Genomic DNA, 12,386 nt, shown 5'->3' with positions numbered 1-12,386 from the left:
CTATGCGCTCGCTGAATTGCCTGTGTCATTTCACTCGTCTCCAGAGGGATTTGCTCAAGGAAGCGAGTGAAATGTTAAAGGATCCATCAGCTGCAGGTTTTCAGGATAGAATGAACTCTCAGCTGGCGACCCTCAACTCAATAGTTAACTCCTCTATGCGCCTCCTTTCATACGCGGCGGACGGAGCGAGTAGAGTGGCAGGTACAGGTGTAGCCTTACGTCGGCACGCCTGGATGCGGCTATGTAACTTTGCGGACCCTTTCAAGGCGTCTTTCACTAACTCCCCCTTTGATGGGTCATGCCTCTTTGGTCCTCAAGTGAAAGAAACCCTGACTAGGTGCGAGGTTGAAGGCAAGACTCTCTCTGCCGTGGGAGTCCGTTTTTCTACTCCTTCTAGACCTTACCCCAAAGGTCAGAAGGGGGGAAAGATGTGGTTCCGCAAACAACCACAGGGAGTCTCGCCTGACGCATAGAGTCTGTTCCCCTCTAGAGGCAGAGGGGGGAACAATAATAATAGATGCCGTCCTAGAGGCAGGGGGGGCCCGCAGAACCAGGGTAGCAGAGAAACTTTCTCTGACAAACCCTTTCAGCATCCCTGAGGGGCTGCCCGGCTGTCCACCTTTGGAGGCAGTCGGGGGAAGATTATCGCTGTACCCAGAAGCCTGGCTTTCCCTTACCAAAGACAAGTGGGTACAGTCGATCATATCCGAGGGCTACAAAATTCCGTTCATTCATATCCCAAGACGATCCAAAAGTTCCCTTCCAGACGTTCCACCCAATCAAAGGGAACACGCAGCGCTAGAAATTTCAAAGCTGCTTTCAAAAAGAGCCATTCAACCAGTTCCAGCAGACCAACAAGGATCCGGAATCTACTCCAAATTCTTTTTGGTGCCAAAGAAAACAACGGACTGGAGACCCATCTTGGATCTCAACATCTTGAATAAGTTTGTCAAGAAAGCAAAATTTCGGATGGTCACGCTGCAGTCCATTCTGCCCTTTTTGGGGCGGGACAACTGGATGTGCTCTATAGATCTCCAGGATGCGTACTATCACATCAGAATGAACCGACGCTCCAGGAGATTTCTCCGCTTCAGGCTAGGAACCAATCATTTCCAGTTCAGGGCCCTGCCCTTTGGTCTGACTACAGCCCCCTGAGTGTTTACCAAACACATGGCGGTGGTCGCTTCTCATCTGAGAGGGCAAGGATTCCAAGTGTTTCCATATTTAGACGAATGGCTCCTAACAGCCCCCACCAAGCATCTTCTCCTTCTTGCCAGAGACTACACATTACGCACATGTCAAACACTAGGCATCTCCATAAATTACGAAAAGTCTGTCTTGTCGCCTTGTCATGTTATTACCTTCATAGGCGCAAATCTAGACACAGTCAACATGTCAGCCAGACTCACAGAGCAAAGGGTAGCAGACATACACAGACAAGTCTCTCTTGTCTTGCAGAGCAACAAGGTCAAAGTCAGACTGGTCCTGAAGGTCTTAGGAATAATGGCGGCAGCTATCCCTCTCCTCCCTTTAGCCCGCTTCCACATGAGAAGCTTACAATGGATGCTATTCACACAATGGTCATTCCAACGACTTCCAATGTCCCACTCTATTGTGATAACTCAATCATGCAGGAATCATCTATCTTGGTGGATCATATCCCCCCAGCTCTACCTAGGAAGACCTTTCGTTCCCTCTCCTCCGGTTGCTACATTGACAACGGACGCCTCCCTGATCGGGTGGGGGGGCATCACCGGGGCAGGACAGTCCAGGGCATGTGGCAGCCTTTCGTGTGCCACTTGCACATAAATGTCCTAGAGATGAGAGCAGTGCTTCTAGCGTTGCAAGCCCTTCAAGACTCTCTTCCCAAGGGAACTATAGCAATTCAGACAGACAACATGTCTGTAGTGTGGTACATCAACAAACAAGGCGGAACCAGATCTTACCCCTTATGTCGAGAAGCACTCAGACTGTGGCAGTGGGCTATTTTTTCTCAGCGATTTCTGTTAGCAACTCATATTCCCAGGAAGTCCATTGTGATTGCAGACAAGTTGAGCAGGGCTATTTTCATGCCTCACGAGTGGTCTCTGAAGAATTCAGTGTTGGAGGAAATTTTTCAAAAGTGGGGCCGGCCTTGCTGCGACCTTTTCGCTACTCCTCAAAACAGCAAGTGCAACGATTTCTTCACCCTCTTTCCCCAACCAGGCCACCCCAGCAGAGACGCTCTAGTCCACGATTGGCCCCGGGGACTTTTATATGCATTTCCACCCTTCCCACTGATATCTCAACTAATTCAGAAAGCCATCGCTCTGAAAGCTTCCATGATCCTCATTGCCCCTTACTGGCCTCGACAGGTTTGGTTCCCTTTTCTTCACCATTATCTGTTGGAGCAACCTTGGCATCTGGACCCAGTTCCAGACCTCTTGACCCATCAGTCGGGTCAGTTGCACCACTCCCTTCCCTCTCTCCACCTCACAGCGTGGTTACTCCAGTTCCAGCTTTAGCCAGGCTTCCTTTAATATCCCACTCAGTTCGAGATATTTTGATAGCCTCTCATAAATCTTCCACTCTGAAGATTTATAATAGCAAATGGAAACGTTTTTCCTGCTGGGCAGAGTCAAAGAATTTAGATCCTTTCACTGCCTCCATTCAATCTATCCTGGATTTTCTAGCCGAGCTTTTCCACTCAGGTTCGTCTCCATCTACCATCAAGGTTCAGTTGGCGGCTATATCTAACTTTCATGTAGGTGTTTCAGAGTCTTCCATTATGGCTCACAAGCTCTGTAAAGCCTTCCTAAAGGGAGTTTTTCTCCTCAAACCACCTATCAAGGATCCTCCTCCTCTATGGGATCTGAACTTGGTCCTAGCGTCTTTAATTCTCCCTCCCTTTGAACCTGCGGCTTCTTGCTCAATGAAGTTGCTATCTTGGAAAACTCTTTTCCTGGTAGCTATTACTTCAGCTAGAAGAGTCTCTGAACTCCATGCTCTGTGTAGTCGACCCCCTTATTTATTATTTCATAAGGATAGGGTATCCTTACGTACTAATCCGTCCTTTTTGCCTAAGGTAGCTTCACCAGCAAATTTGAATCAGACCATTGATCTTCCAGTGTTCTTCCCTAACTACTCAAACAGATCAGAGCAAAAATTACACAGCTTGGACGTTCATCGCCAACTTAGGTACTATTTAGACAGGACCAAACAGTTCAGGAAGTCAGATCAACTGTTTATTTCATATGCGGAAGGTAGAATGGGCCTTCCAGTTACTAAAGTATCTCTCTCTAGATGGCTTACTTCCTTGATTACCTTTGTTTATGAGATCAGACATCAACAATTGCCATCCAAACCCAGAGCTCATTCAACTAGAGCTTTAGCCACATCTATAGCTTTTCAAGACAGACTGCCTATTGATTCGATTTGTTCTGCAGCTACTTGGGCCTCTCCCCATACCTTCATTTCTCATTACAAGTTGGACTTAGCCTCTAGGGGTCGAGCCAACTTTGGTTCCACTGTTCTCAAGAGTCTGTTCCGATAGGCCACCCGGGACAAGGTGCTAGGGACGCGGTCCCATCCAGCAAGAATGAAGGCGAGATAGACAACTTAACATTTAGAAGTTATGTACCTACCATAACGTTCCATGTTAGTTGTCTTCTTCTCACCTTCTTTCTTGCGTCCCACCCTCCTTCCCCCAAGCCTGGACAGACCTAGAGGATTGTTTTTTTCTGGTGATTTTCTCATCTTGTTTTCCCCACAGCTTGTCCACCTCTATTTCCCTTTGTTAGGTTTAGGATACCTTACCCTCAGGTTTAGAGGTGGATTATTTCTCCAGGTTTTGGAGCTGCCTTTTGTTGCTTGGTCTAGCTATCAAACGAGATCTGGGTAGTTACTGCCTAGCATTGTGGGATATAGGGGAGCCTCGAGCCGGTGGAACTAGCTCTCGAGCTTTAGTAGTGGTCAAGTCAGAGCCGAGGTTCGGCTCCGAACCCATCCAGCAAGAAAGAAGGCGAGAAGAAGACAACTAACATGGAATGTTATGGTAGGTACATAACTTCTAATTTAACATTCTTGACCTGTAAGACTATCTTTTTAGTTGCAATTACATCTGCTAGAAGAATTTCAGAACTTCAAGCATTATGTTCTAAGCCCCCATATTTCACTTTCAATGAGGACCAGGGTCATCTTTTGTACCAGTGCTTATTTCCTACATAAGGTTGTGTCAGAATACAACTTTAACTAATCCATTTACCTGCTAGTATTCCTCCAAAACATTACAAATAGAGGATAATATATGCTTCAGTTACTGGATTTTCATAGGCAATTACGTTTCTACATGCACAAAACAAAGCAAATTAGAAAGTCAGATCAGCTCTTTGTTTCCTTTGCACATCACAAGATAGGAGAATCAGTCACAAAGGTAACTATAGCCAGATGGTTGACAGGTTGCATTTCTTTTGTCTACACTAAATTGAATCTTCCCACTACCAGAATCATGAAAGGTTCATTCCACTAGATTTGTGGCTACTTTCACTGCATTTCAGTCTAGAGCATCCATGGACGATATTTGTGTGGCTGCTACTTGGTCAAATCCTCTTACCTTTATCACTCATTACAGACTAGATCTGGTTTTGGAGAAAAGCAACCTTTGGCTCAACAGTGCTCAAAAATATCCTTCCTTAGAGTCCACAGAAAATTTTAGGTAGATGGGGACTCTTTTCCATGCATTGAGGAATGGATGAAAATTGACAACATTAGATAAAGAAGTTATGTACTTACCATAACGTTCCATCTGTGTTGTCCATTTTCATTCTTCCTCAACTCCCCCGCCTCCACCACCCCCCCATTTCTCACAAACAACTTCTGGTGGAATGAGACCTTTAAGGACACCAAATACACAATATGTCCCTTGTGTTGAACTCCATTTATGGGAGTCTCTCTTTCTCTCAAGCTGTAAATAGGATCTGAGGGACATTAAGAAAAATGTATTATGGGTAGGAAAGGAACTTGAGAGCTTGGTGACCACAAGCTAGATTAATGGCCAAGTTGGATCAGAGTGTCTGATTTGAACCCATATGTTGAGGAAGGATGAAAATGGACTGCACAGATGGAATGTTATGCTAAGCACCTAACTTCTTTATTTTCTAAATGAACGTTTTCTTGCTTCGTTCAATTCCTGTTGCACATCCTCATGGAACAAGTGCCTAAAAGGTATAATTGCTGTAAACTGGGGTGCACCAGTCACCCCTGACACTGTGTGAGCAGATCCAGAGTGTGAGGATGCTTGTTATATTTGCCTTTGGCCAATTCCATTAAAAGGGAGAACAAACTTAGCCTGGGCCAAAAGGGAGGGTCACCACAATGATCTTTGATGATTCTTTTTGAATCTTCAGAGGGTTTTTGGGTATTGGTGGAAAGGGTGGAAATACATAAATCAACATTACTGTCCAAGAGAACCAGAATGCTTCTGTCCCCCAAACATGTGCATCTTGACCAGAATTTTTCAACAGACTGTATTGAATGAAGGTGGACAAGTCTATTTGAAGTGTTTCCCATAAGATCTGCTTAGTCTGTCTGCCAATATGTTTATCTATGGCAAGATGTATGAGGCTTGAAGCATCAGAAAATGTAAGACTAGCTGTCAGGCCGTCATAGCTAGTTTATGACCTTGTACCCCTTGTTTGTTCAGGTACTACATGAGTACGGTGTCATCTTTTTTTTTCTAGAAAACGGGACCTGGTGAGTATAAGTTATAAACTTTTAATTGATTACATTCGAGTGGCCTCAGGTTCATCTACAGTTAACTCCTACTGATGCCTCTAGGCATCAAATGTTGCTTGTTAGTATTTGCATCAATAATTCCAAAACCATGCTATGTACAAGGTTTTAAAAGATTTAATCTTAAAGCTTACACAATGGCAAACTCAGTTGCAATAATATTTGACCTCATTCTAGTGCAGATAAGTAGATACTAACAGTTCTTTTTATGATATTAATTTATATAGATATAATTTTCACAATTTTGTAAATATCTCAACAAACAAGTAGCATAGAACTCCTTAGCCTTGTATGAAAGCTCTCAGCTAGATGAATACAATGCTGCTTGACAGAATTTGTGTAACGCGAGTGGTTGCTGAGATACTGTAAGTTGTTTACAAAATATTAGAAATTTAATAGTTACTGTGTTTACTGTTGCTTATAAAACTCTGTTTAAGACCTAGAACCTAAAGAATACTACCACTATAAAAATAGTTTGTCCTGTAGAGTTTGCCATTTATACTTCTTTTCATAATCCCTATGGTACCAGAAAATGAATATTTGTTTGAAGTGTGAGGGCATAATTTGATTCTGTCAAAAGGCTTAGGCTCCACCCATTGGAAGTTACAGTGCTAACTTCCTGAGCTCCATTGGAGTGAATGAGTTAAGGTATGAATCACTGCTAACATTTCTTTGACATTTATGTGCTTTGTAGTTTCGAAGGACCCCATTTTCCTTGCACTTGAGCTGTACTTTACACTCTTCCCATGCAAAATCTGACAAGTCCATCTGGACTGATTTAACTGAGGTCTGAAGAGAGAAGGGTAGGTCTGGATTGAAACATCTGATCCCCTCCACCATTGTAACCCTCGTTTAACAAACACCAGCAGTCAGAAAGAAGCAGGTGCTAGGACCAACAATTTTTTAAGTACCAGTGAATATTTCTAATGTGGATTCTAGCCAATGGTGTCGTGAGGATCAATGATACCATGAGGCCTAGAATTTTGAGAAGCTGTGTTACGGGGACAGCTTCTTGAAGATAGAAATCTCAGAAAATGTCCTGAACAGTCAGGAATTTGTCTTCTGGTAGAAAGGCAATATTTCTTTTCTGTGAACATTATACACGCAAGGAAGACAAATCTTTGTGAGGGTCTGAGACATGACATTTGTGGGTTCAACTTGAAGTAGAGAGCAGTTGGCGTGTAATAAGCATTCCGCAGAAGTAAATTCATCATGAAACTGTGGTCTAGAAGAAGGGATAGGACTGTCTGCAGGGTGAGTATCTTGAATTTGGGTACTTTCAGAAAGATATTAAGGTACGCCAAATGTAACACTAGTATCCTTGATAGCTCCTTTTGGTAACCTAAAATATTCTGGTGTAAAATCCTTTTCCTTTTGTGGTGCAGGAACTGGTTCTATAACCCCTACTTGCAACTTGTGAAGTAGAACTGGAGAACAGGCGTGTCTATTCTGGAGGGTTCAGGGGGGATTTCCTAAAGGCAGGAAGATTTTCTGTATACTGCCAAGAGTATCCTCACTGATATATATTCAGCACCCACTTGTCTGAGATAATTTGTGGCCAGGTTTCTGGGATGAGCTAAATCCTAGGGAAGGTGAAAGGTGAGTGACAGGTAGAAGGCACGGGATACCCTGAGCCTTGGCATAGTCATTCTTAGTAGTGTAAAGATCTTTTTTTGAGAGAGAAATCCCTTTTATTTGGTTTGGAAGCATTATCCTCCTGCCATTTCCTCTTGGTTCCTTGGCTGTTGTTAAGCTGGGATTTTTATTTTTTTCTGTTCTTTGTTGGGGGAGAACCTGAGAATAGGAAACATTCCAGATACTCCATTCATCAGTTTGCCTCTATCATCCCAGTATTAGAGAATCTAATTATTAGCTGGACAAAACACAAATTCAGAATTTAAAGGAGCATTTAAAATCTATTTTTTTTTTTAATCCTCATAAAAATTTTGAATCTGATGTTGCCCTTTTCATTCTTCCTCACTGATTGGTCTCAGGTCCGACATCGGATCTGATTCAACCACTTCTTCCGGACATAGAATCCTCTTGTGGTGGCTCCACTCCCGGATCTCCACGAGGGTCGCCCATTTTGTGCTTCTCCTCGCCACGGTGACCACGGACGCCTCCCGTGGGTGGGGGCACTTTATGGCCGGACAGTCCAAGGCACGTGGAACGATTCAGAGACCTTACTGCATATCAATGTTCTAGAGATGAGAGCAGTGCTCTTAGCGTTGCTAGCACTTCAGGACTTTCTTCCCTTGGGAACAATTGCGATTCAATCGGACAATATGTCTGTTGTCTGGTACATCAACAAGCAAGGGGAACAAGGTCTTACCCTCTTTGTCGAGGCCATGAGAGTTTGGGAATGGGCAATCTCCACCAATTTTTCATAGCAACGCACATTCCGGTCGGGTCCAACATCCTAGCGGACAAGCTCAGTCGCACCATTCTGACCCCTTACGAGTGGTCTCTCAATTGTCAAGTAGCGGAACGCATATTCGCACGGTGGGGAACCCTTCATGCGATCTTTTGCTTCTCCCTCAAACACCAAGTGCGACAGTTTTTTCGCTTCTAATACCTCCTCCCGGAGGTACCCCAAGAGACGCTCTGGTGCATGCTTGGCCACCCGGTCTTCTGTATGCCTATCCACCCTTGCCTCTGATGCTGCAAGTTCTTCAGAAAGCCTCTCGGTGGGTTGCAGAATGATTCTCATTGCTCCATTCTGGCCTCACAGATCTGGTTCCCTTCCTAAGGTCTCACTCGGTGAATCCTCCTTGGATTCTAGATCCCATTCGGATCTGATATCCCATCCATCCTGCATTCCTCCTCCGAACCTGACAACCTGAAGCTGACCGCTTGGCTGCTCCAGTTCCACTCTTGATAAGGACTCGGTATTTCTTCACCGGTAAAGGCTATTTTGGTGGCGGCTCATAAACCATCCACTAGAAAGGTTTACCCAAGCAAATGGAAACGTTTCTCTGTGTGGGCGGAGCGGCAAGGCCTAAATCCCTTCACGGTTCCTCTCCCTGTAGTGCTTGATTTTCTAACCTCTCTCTTTAATGATGGTGCCAGCAGTTCCACAGTCAAAGTTCAATTGGCGGCAATTTCTCACTATCACATTGGTCAAGAGTCTAATCCTCTTATGTCAGCCAAATTGTGCAAAACATTTCTTAAAGGTACTTTCCTTCTCAGGCCCCCTATAAAGCAAGCAGTTCCTCCTTGGGACCTTTCTTTGGTCCTTCAGGCCTTGACCGCTCCCCCTTTCGAGCCAGCTGCCACGGTGGATCTCAAATTCTTGTCCTACAAGACAGCCTTTTTGGTAGCCATTACATCAGCCAAGAGAGTTTCTGAACTTCAAGCTTTATCAGCTAAACCTCCTTACTTGGTATTTCATCCGGACCGTGTCTCCCTCAGGACCAACCCGCCCTTCCTTCCTAAAATCGCTTCTGAAGCAAACATCAATCAATCCATTAACCTCCCTGTTTTCTTCCCTAAGTATGAAAACAAAGGTGAATATAAGCTACACTCACTAGATGTTCACAGGCAACTTAGATTTTATTCAACAGGACAGCTGGTCATAGGCAATCCGACCAGCTGTTTATTTCCTTTGCAAAATTCAATTTGGGCAAGCCAATTTCTAAAGTTTCTCTGTCCCGCTGGATTTCACAGTGCATTTTATTGGCTTATCAAGCCAGGAAGGCCCGCACCGGGGGTGTTCATGCCCATTCAACCCGGTCAGTATCTACCTCGCAGCCTTCAAGGCTAGGATTCCTCTAGATGATATTTGTGCAGCAGCCACGCGGGCTTCATCTCATACATTTATTTCTCACTATAAGTTGGATCTTGCATCTAGGGGTAGAGCATCCTTTGGCTCCATGGGTGCTCCGGAATATCCTTCCATCATGGCCGCACAATGTTCAGGTACGTGGGGACTCTGTCCCACAGGTTGCAGACAATGAATATCCTACTTCAGATTTAGAAGTTATGTACTCACCATAACGCTCCATCTGAGTAGGTGTATTCATTTGTCTGCAACCATCCCGCCCTCCTATCCCCCTGGCCTTTCAGTTTCCTGCATATTCCTTGTTACCCTTTTGAGGGTATTGTTGCTTTGGCAAACTCGATCTGAGGTCATGAGGGTAGAGCAGGGCATTATGGGTGAGGGGAGGAGCTGAGAGCTTGGATCCATAGCTGGAAAACCATGCCGGTTCGGATCCGATATCGGATCCATAACCCACAGGTTGCAGACAAATGAATACACCTACTCAGATGGAACGTTATGGTGAGTACATAACTTCTAATTTTCTTGCTTCGTTCAATTCCTGTTGCACATCCTCATGGAACAAGTGCCTAAAAGGTATAATTGCTGTAAACTGGGGTGCACCAGTCACCCCTGACACTGTGTGAGCAGATCCAGAGTGTGAGGATGCTTGTTATATTTGCCTTTGGCCAATTCCATTAAAAGGGAGAACAAACTTAGCCTGGGCCAAAAGGGAGGGTCACCACAATGATCTTTGATGATTCTTTTTGAATCTTCAGAGGGTTTTTGGGTATTGGTGGAAAGGGTGGAAATACATAAATCAACATTACTGTCCAAGAGAACCAGAATGCTTCTGTCCCCCAAACATGTGCATCTTGACCAGAATTTTTTCAACAGACTGTATTGAATGAAGGTGGACAAGTCTATTTGAAGTGTTTCCCATAAGATCTGCTTAGTCTGTCTGCCAATATGTTTATCTATGGCAAGATGTATGAGGCTTGAAGCATCAGAAAATGTAAGACTAGCTGTCAGGCCGTCATAGCTAGTTTATGACCTTGTACCCCTTGTTTGTTCAGGTACTACATGAGTACGGTGTCATCTTTTTTCAATAAAAGGGGACCTGGAGATTATAAGTTATAAACTTTTAATTCATTACATTCGAGTGACGCCTCCAGGTTCATCTACAGTTAACTCCTACTGATGCCTCTAGGCATCAAATGTTGCTTGTTAGTATTTGCATCAATAATTCCAAAACCATGCTATGTACAAGGTTTTAAAAGATTTAATCTTAAAGCTTACACAATGGCAAACTCAGTTGCAATAATATTTGACCTCATTCTAGTGCAGATAAGTAGATACTAACAGTTCTTTTTATGATATTAATTTATATAGATATAATTTTCACAATTTTGTAAATATCTCAACAAACAAGTAGCATAGAACTCCTTAGCCTTGTATGAAAGCTCTCAGCTAGATGAATACAATGCTGCTTGACAGAATTTGTGTAACGCGAGTGGTTGCTGAGATACTGTAAGTTGTTTACAAAATATTAGAAATTTAATAGTTACTGTGTTTACTGTTGCTTATAAAACTCTGTTTAAGACCTAGAACCTAAAGAATACTACCACTATAAAAATAGTTTGTCCTGTAGAGTTTGCCATTTATACTTCTTTTCATAATCCCTATGGTACCAGAAAAATGAATATTTGTTTGAAGTGTGAGGGCATAATTTGATTCTGTCAAAAGGCTTAGGCTCCACCCATTGGAAGTTACAGTGCTAACTTCCTGAGCTCCATTGGAGTGAATGAGTTAAGGTATGAATCACTGCTAACATTTCTTTGACATTTATGTGCTTTGTAGTTTCCGAAGGACCCCATTTTCCTTGCACTTGAGCTGTACTTTACACTCTTCCCCATGCAAAATCTGACAAGTCCATCTGGACTGATTTAACTGAGGTCTGAAGAGAGAAGGGTAGGTCTGGATTGAAACATCTGATCCCCTCCACCATTGTAACCCTCGTTTAACAAACACCAGCAGTCAGAAAGAAGCAGGTGCTAGGACCAACAATTTTTTAAGTACCAGTGAATATTTCTAATGTGGATTCTAGCCAATGGTGTCGTGAGGATCAATGATACCATGAGGCCTAGAATTTTGAGAAGCTGTGTTACGGGGACAGCTTCTTGAAGATAGAAATCTCAGAAAATGTCCTGAACAGTCAGGAATTTGTCTTCTGGTAGAAAGGCAATATTTCTTTTCTGTGAACATTATACACGCAAGGAAGACAAATCTTTGTGAGGGTCTGAGACATGACATTTGTGGGTTCAACTTGAAGTAGAGAGCAGTTGGCGTGTAATAAGCATTCCGCAGAAGTAAATTCATCATGAAACTGTGGTCTAGAAGAAGGGATAGGACTGTCTGCAGGGTGAGTATCTTGAATTTGGGTACTTTCAGAAAGATATTAAGGTACGCCAAATGTAACACTAGTATCCTTGATAGCTCCTTTTTGGTAACCTAAAAATATTCTGGTGTAAAATCCTTTTCCTTTTTGTGGTGCAGGAACTGGTTCTATAACCCCTACTTGCAACTTGTGAAGTAGAACTGGAGAGAACAGGCGTGTCTATTCTGGAGGGTTCAGGGGGGATTTCCTAAAGGCAGGAAGATTTTCTGTATACTGCCAAGAGTATCCTCACTGATATATATTCAGCACCCACTTGTCTGAGATAATTTGTGGCCAGGCTTCTGGGATGAGCTAAATCCTAGGGGAAGGTGAAAGGTGGGGAGGGACAGGTAGAAGGCACGGGATACCCTGAGCCTTGGCATAGTCATTCTTTAGTAGTGTAAAGATCTTTTTTTGAGAGAG

At 43.6% G+C, this 12,386-nt stretch overlaps 1 protein-coding gene across 1 annotated transcript in view; it reads left to right on the top strand.

Annotated features, from left to right (window-relative positions):
- ZGRF1 (zinc finger GRF-type containing 1) overlaps nucleotides 1-12,386 on the top strand; it is a 2,981,513-nt gene that overhangs the window by 2,250,120 nt on the left and 719,007 nt on the right. The gene's annotated exons all lie outside the window — the stretch shown is intronic.

Source organism: Protopterus annectens, chromosome 2.part0 (assembly GCF_019279795.1).
Source record: "Protopterus annectens isolate FY-2018-M chromosome 2.part0, PAN1.0, whole genome shotgun sequence".
Classification (NCBI taxonomy): Eukaryota; Metazoa; Chordata; order Ceratodontiformes; family Protopteridae; genus Protopterus; species Protopterus annectens.
Note: the sequence above shows the minus strand (reverse complement) of the source record. Positions and strands in the feature narration are given on the sequence as shown.